General features: G+C 41.7%; 1 protein-coding gene across 7 annotated transcripts in view; it reads right to left on the reverse strand.

Moving 5' to 3' along the window:
• The window catches only part of LOC18430450 (uncharacterized), a 37847-nt gene that overhangs the window by 8352 nt on the left and 15800 nt on the right, over window positions 1-13695 (reverse strand). The window contains exon 2 of one of the 7 annotated variants that reach the window (XM_020665064.2): window positions 8549-8636. The exons of the other annotated variants lie outside the window; for them this stretch is intronic. The gene's annotated coding sequence lies outside the window, so the exon portion shown is untranslated. The remainder of the gene's footprint in view (window positions 1-8548; window positions 8637-13695) is intronic. 7 annotated transcript variants of the gene reach the window in all.

Raw genomic sequence — 13695 nt, forward strand, 5'->3', positions numbered from 1 at the left:
GTGGCCCCCCTTCAGTCCTTGGGGCTCCACCCTCTTCTATGACTACAAGATCTACTGGATCTTCCCTTTCCTCGATAGGCAGAGCAACCTCCAGAGCTCCAGTGGCCCTCTCCCCCTTAGCCGCCTCATCAAGGCCAGCCTCATCAGCCTCGTTCACCTCCATCGAGACTGGGCCCTCTCCTTCAGCCACTTCTTGGTCCGAAGCAATTTCGATCGAGGCAGTGGGATCTGAGGCATTGGCCTAAGCCTCTGAAGGGCCAGAAGAAAGTTCAAGTGAATGGGAAGGGGAATCCTCAAGAGCAAAGAGTGATGCAGAAATAACAGGAGAAACACAACCCTCTGAAGAAGCCGAGGGTGAGGAGCCATCTTTTGGCTCGTGGACCACTGGGATCTTACACCCTCTGCGTGTCGAAGCCTTGGGTACCTTCTTAGCAGAAGTGCGAGGAGCCGCTGGGGTGGCCTACTTTCTCTTCTTTCCTCTCGCTTGCTCAGGCGCAGCAACCTTCGAGGTGCCTGAGAGCCGCTCCCTATCAACTCATTCAGATCTTGGACCGGGCGCCCTTCATACCCCGGGACCTTGCAGCCCTCTTTTCATTTGAAAATATCAGAGAGATTGTAAAAAATTCTCTCCATTTTCTTCTCCATGTCAAGAAACCAAGACAGAGACCCGTCCATGACAATCTGGCGAGGCCGCCCAAGGGTCCACCAGTCCCAAGGAAAGCCCAAGGTGAATACCTCCCCCAGCGGAGGAGTCCTTGCCACCTTCCTCTACCTTGTCTCCTTGCTCCAGCAAGAACTCTTCCCTTTCCAGGGGTGACCGACATCCCATTAACCCTTACTAGTGATTCGCCACCAGAGCTCCTGGGCTTCAGTCGCTCGCACTCTTCTGTCAAAACACAGTAGCACATACTTATTAACCTCTGTGAATTCCAAACATGTGGCCCAAGCGGTGCGAATGTGCCTTGAGAGCCAAGTTTCCCGATGGGGTCCCAACTGGTCCTTTCAGTGGGCTGCCTTGCTATGCCGCTTCTCAAAGAATACGGAGAACAAGCAGCCTTGATCGAGCCCATGCTGTCGAGCAAACCTATGAGGGAAATATCCCTTGAGTTTTCGCACTATGAACAGTACGGTAAGGGAGAACCCCACCCTTGACACTCAGCATATACATGAGCTCCTTATGAGTAGTAGAAGCACCGTCCAGGCTCTTGCTAACTCATCAACAAAGGCACGGTTTGTGAGATTCCCTACCATAAAGGCGGGCCTCCTCATGTGGAGGTGGTCATTATAATACAAACTATGCGTGTGGTCGGGAGCATGAAAGATTGCGTTCTGCCCAGCAATCCTCAGCAGGAACAGGCACATCGTTTCCTCCAATTCTCTGATTCAGAGGTAGGTGCCCCGGAAATAAGCCCCAAGCCAGCCATATACATAGTGAACAGGGAAAGGTGTCTTGAAATCCCCAGGGAAGGCTTCGCCATCCACTATGTCGTTCCCTCCTTCATCGCCTTGATAGATCTTTCCCCGAGACATGGCACCTAGGCCGTAGTAAATATTGCAAAGGACCAGCTGTGCAAGTGCATATTTTTGCCCCCTCACCATGTCATAGGCCACATAGAAAGTACCGGGACGGATAATGTCTGCTCTGTCGGGGAGAGCAAACTTGCACAAGAAAAGCATCAGATAAGCGGCCAAGAAGATGTGCTCATTCTCCTTTCGTAGCTGAAAAATCGGTGGCCTCCTTCTCCCCTTTCCTCGGCGATGGACCGGCTTCATCATCACAATCCCCATAGAAAAAGGCCACCCACTTGGTAAAGGAGACGAATCCCCTCTTGTTCTCAGACCAGAGCAGCAGGTAAATTCCAAATAGCTCCTGAAGCCCAGCCGGTGGAGCTTCTTTCCCGACTTTCTCCCCTCCAAAAATGATCGAGTTCGAAGGCACAAACACGTCATACATACTACCAATGAGCGGCAGCCCACCAATGAAATACAGATCTAGCACAGATATCCCTGCTTCCCCATGACCAAGCAGCCATGTGTTGCTAACATGGCTCCAGGTCTCCAAAAGCACCTTGCCCGTGTTTGAGCAACAGTCATAATAGCCCACCGAGCACTGAATGGCGGCCAGCAGGGAAGCATGCTTCAGGATGTCCCTGTACCGGATAAGCACTCTTATGGTTCATGAGGAATAACCCTTCAACTATTAGTGCCCCCCTTGCACCCTCAGGTTAGCAGAAGACCATTTCATGCTTGGGGTTTCTACCCCTTCCTCTACACTCACATTGCCGTCATTATCTTCCCTCATCACCAACCGGACAAGGTCACTAACAAAGGTGGCGCTTAAAGGCCACCTCGGTTCACATAAGCTTTCAGTGAGTCAGATTGGCTCACCTCTCACCAAACTTTCACCGGTGAATTCATTGGTGCCAAGCTCCCCTACTCGCGGGAGGTTCTTCATGTCTAGAATAGCACCTGAAGGCTGGGCCATTAGATCAAAAGCTTCGCTGTCAAAGGACGCTAAGAGGCCGCGAAAAAATTGCTCTCATAGGGGCGTATCGCCTACTGATCACTAAAGGCATAATATTGGCAAGACTATCGCCATCTCGCAGCCAAGGGCAGGACTATCGTCGTCTGCCTGCTGAGATGGTATCGTCGTGCGCAGAGGATAGGACTATCGTTGTCTCGCCCCTAAGCAGCTATTGTCGTCTCGCAATCAAAGGGGGTATAGTCGTGCACAGAATGCAGGACTATTGCCGCCTCATGGCTATCCAGTTATTCGCACATGTCGCACATGCGAGTACCATGTCCCTTGAAATCAAGGCATGCCGCCTTTAAGTCTACTCTCTCTCTCATCTTATCGCCTATTGGTACCACACTTAAATTTTTCCAAATGAATTCATTTCGGATTCTATCCCTTCTTGTCTGGCCACTTATCTATCTCAACATCCTCATCTCCGCTACATACACTCTATGGGTATAATATTTTTGTTTGCCCAACATTCCGCACCATAGAGCAAAGTTGGCTTACAGCTGTCCTATAGAACATGCCTTCCAGTTTTGTTGGTATGCGGCAAACACAAAATTCCAATTGCACATCACTAGTTCGCCCACCCAACTCTAATTCTGTGTGTGACAACTTCCTCAACTCTCTATTTTCCTGGATTATAGATCCAAAATATCGAAAGTGCGGTCTTTCATGTACTTCCTATCCGTCAATCTTAACTACTTCCTCGTCTCTACTCCTATTATTACTAAACTTGCATTCCATATACTCTATTTTAGTCCGGCTAATTTTAAAACCTTTGGATTCTAGAGCATCCCTCCAAAGTTCTAACTTTGTGTTGACGTTGTTTCAAGTCTCGTCTCATCAATCAAACTATATCTCATATGCAAACAACATGCACCATGGTATATAATAAAATATATACATGTTAATTTTTTGCATACATGATTCTAGCTAGAGCTTACAAAGATTGTACATATAATGATTAAGCTGCCTCTTAAGATTTAGTATGCTCTTTTTTAAGAGTAGAAAGAAAATAATTTAATAATAAAAAATGAGAAGAAAAGGAGAATTTTAATATGGTGCATCCTCTGGAATATACAAGTAATTAACGATGAAACGAATTGTATTTGAAAACATAACCTAGTTCAAAAATCTCACTGAAGTTAAGAAAAAAAATATTCGAATATGGTTGAATTTAGGGAAAGCAATGCTTGAATTTATTAAAAGATGTGCAACTGCGCAAATTTGTATACATCTACATTGAATACTTGCAAGCCTCTTGAAACTTGTCTCACATTAATTTTGTAACTTCAGCAAGTATTTTTATTTCAAGCTAAATTCTTGATGGTAGCTTAGTTGTTTCTTAGTTTTCTCGGGGATTGGTTAAGATAATTTGCTCTATTAATAAACTCTCTCTCTCTCTCTCTCCCCCATCCCAAGTGGTTTCCTTGAGCTATCTTCTTTGTAACATGATCCATACAGCCATCGTAACCATATGAAGATAAGTTTATCAACCGTTACTAACAATGATAGAGGGTGAGAGAGTAAGGATGATTCAATTCGTTGATATATCATGAAGACCACTCACCTTCATCACAGTCAAACCCATTGATTGCATGGCAATGAATGACAATATCATGGTTGTAATGGTCAACACGATATTTTCCCAGCTATAATCTTGGTCAATTGATTGCATAAAGATTTTCTAGTTATATAATCACACAGTATTGGTTTCCTTATTTGAACCTCTATCAAAATTCTCAACACCACTCCACATGATTCATGACTGCCATTTTCCATAGCCTAGATGCTCTTCATAATCCAATGACCATGAAGTTAATATAGGGTAAGACAATATTGACGAATAATCACAGGACCAACCTATCCTTAAAAGAACAATTGTACGTAATCTACGTGCTATGAAAAAATATGACATCCTAAGAGTGGAAAGCGACTTTTCAATGCATGTTTATTCTCATGTATATAAATAAATAGCATTCCAAGTATTCCACATTATAATTGAAAGCAACAACGACCCAACCAAAACACACAGAAAAACTTACGATCAGACTAGTGTGTCGCTTTTAAAAGGTGTTTGTATGTGCACGTTGGATTGAATCAATAGCCCGATTAAAACCAGTAACCAAAGGCACATAGTTAAAGTGACAATCTTTTATTGCTTAAAAGAAAGCACGTACAAGGTGGGGACATTCGCTAGACATCTAATTTATAAAATACCATGGATGGGAGACAGTATCAGACCTGGTGAGGGTAACCCTCAAGCCAGCTGAAGAACCTCGCTTCCCAGAGCAATCAGAGTATGCTCAAGACCTGACTGACCCTTACCCACTCTGTGGCTAGGGGCAAGAAGTGAAAAGGTCCAAAGTTTGGGATGTTTGGAAGCTTTGGGTACTTTTGGGAATTGGGCCTTCTTGGATTTTAGGTTTTCTAGGGGTTAGGGCTGAGAGTGAGTTCTTGGGACATTTTAGGTTCTTTTGGGGCTTATGGGGTATTTTGGGGATTTTGGAAAGAAGTAAAGGTAAATTGAGTAGTATAGGAGAGGCATAGGGGTAATTTGGAGAAATTGAGTATACTTTCTCTCTAGGGTTGGCTCTTAATCTCAATTGTCCTACCCTTCAAAATGAGGCTTAAGTGAGTGTATATGGTAGTGGGTAAACATGGATGAAAAATCAATAATTGGGTAGGTGGAAAATTAAAAATGGGGTTAAACAAGGGTGGATTACTAAAATAAAATTCGAGCTACACTGAAAATGACAAAAAAGGATACCCAAAATTTCGAATTTTTGAAGATTTGCCCTTGGGAATGCTTCCTTCTTCATCCACAACCAAAACCCATCAAATTAGACCGTTTCTCCACTATTTTGGTCCAAATTTCTTCTGTGAAATCGCCAAAGTTCCTGTCATGATCATTTTACGACAAATTTGAGCGAAAATGGTGCTGAATTTGGTGAATTATGCCCCATTTTAATGTTGACTTCCCATTTTTGGCAAAAATTTTCCATGCCTCTTCCATGGCTCTTAAATGTACCATTATTTGACTTCCCTTAGACGATCAGCCACCAAATTCCTATAAATGGCCTTGAGATCATTGTTTGGAGTGATTTTCGGTTCAAGAGATCATCCCTCAATCGAGTTATGGCCACTTCATTTCTTTCCATTTTTGGAAACTGTAGTGCCAAAATCTTCAAGCAACTTCCATCTAGAATTTCTCCCTCAATTCAACATTTATCTTCAAATTTATGAACATTGATAAGAGCAGTACTGAGTGAGGAACCTCCCCACCAAATTTCAGTCCAAAATACCTTTCAGATCATGAGATATTGATCCAGGAATGATCGGAGATCATAGAAGCTGCAGCTTTTTCAATTGACTTCAATCCCCCTTCTTTTTCCCTCAAATTAGCCAATGATTTAGTCAAGGAACCCCCTTAATATGTATATCTTTTGAGAGCCCATGTAACAAGGAACGACATACTAAAATTCGAGCCCATTTGGTTATTGCAACTGAGAGGTATTGCTTTGTGAACTTGCCCAAAAATTCTCGTGGCTGCTGCAACTCCCATAGCCTGATGGACTATATGACTCGCTATGGTCTTTTTCAGAAAAAGATTGACAGTCCATTTGTCCATTTGGGATCCGACCATGCAAGCTCAGGAACATATACTTCTGGACACTAGGTCAGGCTGAAATTTGGAGGATATGCTTTTCTTTTTGGCATTTTCTTCCGATAAAATTTCTATCTATTTTGGCAATTGATTTCTCTAGGATGCTTTGTAAAGTAAGCTGCATAGTGGGGCCCTCACTAAGTTTTACACAGCTGTAATGGCTATGTCTCCTTCATTTGCAATCTTCAAAAAAACATCAGGCAGCACCTAGGTGGCTGGGGGGGTCTAGGGCGCCCAGCGCCTAAGCGGCTGCCCAAGATGTTCAAAATGGGGTAAGGGGTGTCTAATAATCATGTTTAGGTCTAGATTTTGATTCATGCATTTTTCATCATCCAAACAAAAACACCCCACTCGATGGAAATTTTTGCACCTAGTCGGGCTGTGCCCACCCAGGTACCCTAGGCACCCGCCTCGTACCATGCCTAGGAGGGGTCCTAGGGTCCCCAGGAGGATGCCCAGGAACAACCCACGTTGTTGGGGGGCCGATGTGCCCAGGCCCGTTTAGGCTGCCTAAGCGATCGCTTAGGCGCTAAGTGGACTCCTTTTTGAAACAATCTTCATTTTCCCTCGAATTGAGCCCACAAATTTGACGCTTAGCCCTTTCATAACAAATCTTTCCTTCCAAAAGAATTGCAAGGCATTTGGGCCTATATTTGGTGGGGCCCTTTTGTAAAATGAGTCGGTCCTTGAAATTTTAGACTTGTTAGAACCATATCTTGGTGACTCGAAATCTGATCGGCCTCAATGAGATTTGAGCTTTTTGCCATGGTTCCTACAATCTGGCAAAATATTGGACCATTAGCATACAACTTCCAATGGGTTGCTTGGAAATGTAGAGCCATTTTAGGGCATCACATATGGGTTCCTGACTTACCAGATCCATATCTTTATCATTCGAGCTCGATTTCAGCTGAAATTTGGGGGATGGTGTTATGGCACTCATGTTAAAATTTAGAATGCTGGAATGGGGTTCTCAGAGAGATTTGACCAAGTTTGACCATAGTGTATTCTATGCCATCTGATCATCGATCTAAGGGTGTGCTAGTCAAATGCTCCTCATTTTGGTCAGAAGCCTTCTATCATCATTTTGAGCGGATAAGCCGATGTTGAAGTCATTTTGGGACTGCTTTTTATTAATGTCAATACACTTTGCTAATAGCGGCCTTTTAATTAAAATACTATTTCCTGAGAAGTTTTACTTAGTAATTAATTTTATTGAGACATAATACCCCCAAACAACTATCACACTCAATTCTGAGCTGGTCAAACTATGCTCAAATTCATTTCATATCTCAACTAAGCCGCTCGTAGGGGTGGGAATTGAGTGGAGTTGACCCATGGACCCAAGGGGGTGACCAGAGCGGGTTCAGATCTGGACCCAGAATTTGAACTCGACAGGTCAGGTTTGGATCCACATGAACTTGACCCGACCCGGGTCGAGTCTAGTCCGAGTCCAGGTCCAGCTTAGATCTTATAGGGTCGGGTTGGGTCCGGGTCGAGGTCGGGGTCTCGACCTACATTCTGGATCCAATGGGTTGGGTCTGGGTCCACTTGACCGTGACCCGGCCCAGGTTTGGCCTGGGTCTTAGTCCAGATCTAGCTTAAATATTATAGGGTTAGGTCAACTCCGTTTGGGGTCTACACCACCTGACCGAGCCCGCCTCGATACATGTTAGAATTAGTGCATATTAATACAATTAATTATATATTATAATTATATATTATACATATTTTTTATACATTTTTTATTTAGAGACCAGGTTGCGTCTGAGTCCAACTTTAACTAGTCAGATCAGGGTCGACCTAGACCCGACCCGACCCGACCCATTCCCAGCCCTACCCGTTAGAAATCTCATAAGCATGCATACACACAAAAATAGATATTTATATATATACATACACACACAATGGGAACTTCGGTTTTTTCTTCCACTCACCACATGTTTAGTGGCACTAACATGACGTCTTGATATCATGTTAATGTAGAAGGTGACACATTAACCACAAGAGGATAGGAGCCAACATGCCCCCATTCCTCGCATGTGTAAAGAGATGAGTACTTCAAGTCCAAAATAATTAGGAAAGGGGTTTGGTCGTGGTGGTAGCACCCCCATACCTAGTTACCATGTTGTGGTTTCCAATCCTGCTGACACCACCCACTAACACCTTCAAAAAAGCTAACTCCCTACTCTATCTGAAAAAGGGTAGGAGGCATGTCTTCCCCAATGAATTACCCCCCAAAAAAAATTAATAGAATAAATCCAAAAAACTATTTAGGCCACTAAATCCATGAGCCAAAATTAAGGAAAAATAGTGAATGACAAAGAGAAAAAGGAAATAAGGAAAAGCAAGGGACTCACTCTCCACATCCAGTTTAACAACATAAAGTTTGCTCCTACGTTGGACAGAAGCTGCTTCACTTGCACACAGTGTGGACAATAGGTCTTACTGGAAAAACACATGAAACCATATACTTATTCAGTTCTCATATATTATGGTTTTATCCTTTTTCCTTGTAAATGTGATTTCTCATAGTCAGACCAGTACTTATGAACCCAAACTGTGCCATCAACAAAAATGAAGCATGCTGAATCAAGGAAAGAAGTTTTGGACATTGGATTTTGACATATAAGTAATAAAAACATTAATCTAGACAAAAGGATAAAAAATTCTAATAAAAACATTAAAGAGAAAGTATATCTATTTGTGGTTTAAGAAAAGAAGGTGGGAAATAAAATACATTGCCTTCTCCAAAGAGATTCTTTGAGGCAACAAAAAACTGGAGTTGGAAAATTAAAGAAAATGTGGGGAAAACCAACCTCGAAGCAGCTTGAAGCAAAATACAGGTAGCAAAATACAACTACAAAATTAATATTGGCTCAGAAAAACTAAAAAAACTAAAGGAACAACTTTAAATTCTCCCTGCATTAAAACCTATTATCCCACAAGAGAACATTAAAAATCCCAATTGACTAGCTGGTTCAAAAGAAATTCCAGAATAAATTGCTATTAACCCCATATTATCCCCAAATAAAACCACAAGAATCATGAGTGTGGTTCAATCACCAGAAATCCATTGGTAGATTTTAGTTCAATCATGAAGAAATTGCCTGAAAAACACCCTTGAATATGATAATTTACTCCAAAAAAAATTTATTTAAAAAAAAAAAAATTAATGTGATTCATATTTCGGACACCGAAATAGAAACAATAACCTAAACTACCAGAAACTTGCAAAACCCTTGGGATCAATTACAAATATCCCCAAATCCACTATAAAAATCACATTGAACCACTCAAATTGCCTAGTTGTATCAAAAGAAAACCCAACTACTCCAAAAGAAAAGGAAACCTTAAATCAAAAGAACATAGAAAACGAACATCAAAAGAGGTTTATCAAAAGAGAGTTACCTAAAAACAACAACTGGGTTGGAAGAGATGATCGCTTGTGCCTTTGAGAGAGCCATTACAATAACTACTGAGTTGCCACTGCTCTTGCTACTGAGAAACCCTCCCACATAAATAAGTGAAAACTTATAATTTTGGAATGACCAAATTACCCTTACCCTTCAACTCTTGCTCTCTATCTCTCTAAAGCCTTTTTAATCTCTCTAAAATTTCTACCCCAGTACTTTGTGCTTGCTCAAAAGCCTGAACAGGTAGAGAGAGAGATAGAGAGAGAGAGAGAGAGAGAGGAATGATGGCTAATAATAGAACGGACTTCATTCCTTAAAGCACGTATACCGAAGCGTGTCACCCTTAGGTCAGAAAATTGTGTGAACCATGACAATTGAACCTTGAACAAGCTTGAACTCATAGGTGCCTTTAATGTTAGTACTCTTGCTTTTACAAATGGCCCAAGGGTATGCCCTTTATAGAGCAAAATGGCAGATCAAGATTTGTGTAGTCTAACCCCAAATAGTTAGAAAAAAGCTATGATGATGATGATTACAACTCTCGCATTTACAAAATTCAACGTCCATTGATCCTAGGCGTTAAGAATTACAAGGGGGGAATTATAAGACTGAATTTGTCGCAATTGCAATATTATTATGTTGAACTTCCTAGAAAAGAAAGGTCGAGGTAAGAAAATGTGAGACAGTCTTCATTAAGCTTTGTATAAGATATTCACGTCTTGTCCACTTATGACAAAAGAAAGGTTGGTATGAGTTTTTTTTTTTGATAACCAAGAAAGGTTGATGTGAGTTGATAGAAGTGTCTTCATAAAGTCCATGATAACTTTCACATGTTCTTGAAAGAGCAATGTAAGTACCAGCAAGGGCTTCCAAGTATGTGACAGGCCCAAGTACCATTTCACATAACAAATCGTAGTATTGTCATTTTTGTAGGATTATATTAATGCCTGCCAACCATGCCCCAAGGAAGTTAACTAAGAAAAGCTCTTTACTGGTTAACACTTAAAGAGACCTAAAAACAAAATTGAATTAGACTTCTGTTTGTTGTATCTATAACCATTCTCGAAAAAAAAATTTAAAATATTCTCAAAAAAACCAATAACAAAGTGTAAAAAGGTTATATTAAGATGCATAAAAAATCTAACTACAGGAGTACAAGATATAACCAAAGATCTTGACCAATTATTTGAATGTATGGTGGATTTTAAGGATATGGATCTTTTTGAAGCTTCAAATTATATCTTATTTGGAGGAGACTAAATTGCTAACTTGGAGGCTTTCTCAAAGTTCTTTCAGGCTCCTCTCAATCAAAGTCGGTGGAATTTTGCGGGAGGGACCATTGTTATAGTTTTATCCCTAGGGAGTATCTAGCCACTTTCCATATATGGGGATCATCCGCCAGACTTTGAAGGGAGGAGACTCTACCACTGATAGGGAAGATGGTACAATCATTGAGACCACGCCATGAGCAGAACTGCTAATTGATGGCTCAGCTCATGGGACGGCATGGATCACATGCCCACTGATCAAACAGCGGGCAGGCTCTCTGTCCCCGCCAAAACAAGGTGAGGATCCCAAACCAGATCTCAACAGTCAACAGAAAAATAGAAAGAAAGCACTTTATATAATAGGTGCAACAAATCTTGTCAAAAATGAGGGCGTTGCATATACAAAAATGAGAAAGATTAAAACCATGTCCAGCCTGGGGTTATCTATTGTTCAATAGTTACAAAACTTTGGTCCAAAGCTCTTCCTTTTGCTAAGACATTTGTGCTTGTATTGGCTTTTCTCCACATGTTTATATGTGACTTTGTAGAGCTGGAGATGTCCCATATATGCTAAAAAAGTGCTTCCAACATCCATGGGCAGAGAGAGACTTTTGAAGCCCAACTGATGACATTTTTTTACCATGTCCCTTGATTATGACAGCATTGCCCCAATATCCATCCATGGGCAGAGAGAGACTTTTGAAGCCCAACTGATGACATTTTTTTACCACGTCCCTTGATTATGACAACATTGCCCCAATATCACTCGAACAGTTCAATAACTATTACAAGGGCATGTGTTTTCGCAAATGTGGAGTTTACTGTCCCAATGGGGCGTTTGAATGAGGAGAGCGAGTTGGATTAGTGATCTTGAAAAATACCTCCAACCCCTGCAGGGCCAATATTGCAGAAAGCGTAACAATAAAAGTTGAGCTTGACAGTGCCTTCCTCTAGTGGTTGCCATAAGCCAAACCTTTAAATTGTTTGCTCTCTCTTGCGATGTTCGATCATTGCTGCATGAAGTATACCATGGACGAACGTTGACATTGAGCTTATTTTTAGCTGGAAAAAAAAAGATACGAGGTAGAAACTGTTTTAATTCAACGTTGACATTTAACTCCATCAGGCAGAAACTGTTTTAATTCAAGGATCTGTTATTCCTTTACCAACACAGTGCTAATAGTGAGGTCCTCCATAAGAACAGGCCAATAGCTGTGCGTAGTGGGCCATATTAAGCTGCAAATAGTTGTTAGATTGATTGAGGTACCACCTAAAACCAGCTAAACCACTAAAGGATGGAGAACCAAATGAGATTGGCAAAAGGACAATGGATAAAGAGGTGATACAAGAACTTCTCCTCCACCATACACTGGGAACTTTGGCTAGGCATTTGGATGCCTCAGTGTTGGAGTTGGTCTACATTCGACCCTTGTCTAGACAGAACCAGCCAGTTGAAGTCCTGTACTTTGGGAGGGGCAATAGGGAACCAAGCTTGAGGAATAAAGCTCAGTAAAAGGAGAGGATGACCAGATCAATCAATCATCACGAGATCGAGGGATGTATTGCCTCTCTACCTGACTAAGGAGAGAGATCTAGCATCTCCAAGTCAATAAGATCTTTTGAACCGAGGTGATCAGACCAGGTCTCCAATCACTTTGTAGGATGAGGATGTTGTCATGTCCAGGTTGGCAATTAATGAAAAAAGGCTTGGGGGGAATTGTTGAAAAGTTATCATCATCATAGCCTTTTTCCAATTAATTGGGGTCGGCTATATGAATCCTGGTATGTCATTCTACTCTATTTAGGGCTATACCCTCAGTGAGGCCATAAGTCCTCATATCTTTTTGGACTACTTCCAACCATGTCCTTTTGGGCCTACCCCTTACCCTTTTCAATCCTTCTACTTGAACTAACTCGCACCTTCTAACAGGTGCTTTACTGGGTCGACGCCACACATTGCCAGCCCACGTAAGTCTGCTCTCTCTCATCTTATAGCCTATTGGTGCCACACCTAAACTTTCTCGAATGGATTCATTTCGGATTCTATCGCTTCTAATCTTGCCACTCATCCATTTCAACATCCTCATCTCCACTACACTCAGTTTATGGGTATATTATTTTTTGTCCGCCCAATATTCTGCCCCATAAAGTAAAGCTAGTTTCACAGCTATCCTATGGAACTTACCCTTCAACTTCATAAGTATGCGGCGATCACATAAAATTCTAGTTGCATATCTCCACTTCGCCTACCCAACTCTAATTCTATGTGCGACATCTTCCTCAATCTCTCCATTTTCCTAGATTATCGGCCCAAGATATCCAAATGCGATCTTTTTTGTACTTCCTGGCCGTTTATCTTAACTACTTCCTCCTCTCTACTCCTATTACTACTAAATTTGCATTCAATATACTCTGTCTTGGTCCCTCCAAAGTTCCAACTTTGCGTCGACACCATTTTGGGTCTCATCGATCGAAACTATGTCATCTACAAACAACATGCACCACGGTACCTCATCCTGAGGGTGCCTAGTTAAGTCGTCCATAACTAAGACAAAGAGGTATAGGCTCAATGCTGACCCTTGATGTAGACCTATTGTCATTGGAAATTCACTCGTCTCTCCACTAGTTATTCGCACACTAGTTAGCGCTTCATCGTACATATCTCTCACCAAGTCGATGTAGTGTCTGAAAACTCCTTTCTGTTCCAACACCCTCCAAATCAAATCTCAAGGTACTCTATCATTGGCTTTCTCTAGGTCAATAAAGACTAATCCAAAAGTCTTTCCAAAATCTAATGTTGTCCCCATATTTTACCAAGAATTG

The sequence above is a fragment of the Amborella trichopoda genome, chromosome 3, assembly GCF_054954075.1.
Source record: "Amborella trichopoda isolate Santa Cruz 75 chromosome 3, AtrichopodaSantaCruz75HAP2 v2.0, whole genome shotgun sequence".
Lineage (NCBI taxonomy): Eukaryota > Viridiplantae > Streptophyta > Magnoliopsida > Amborellales > Amborellaceae > Amborella > Amborella trichopoda.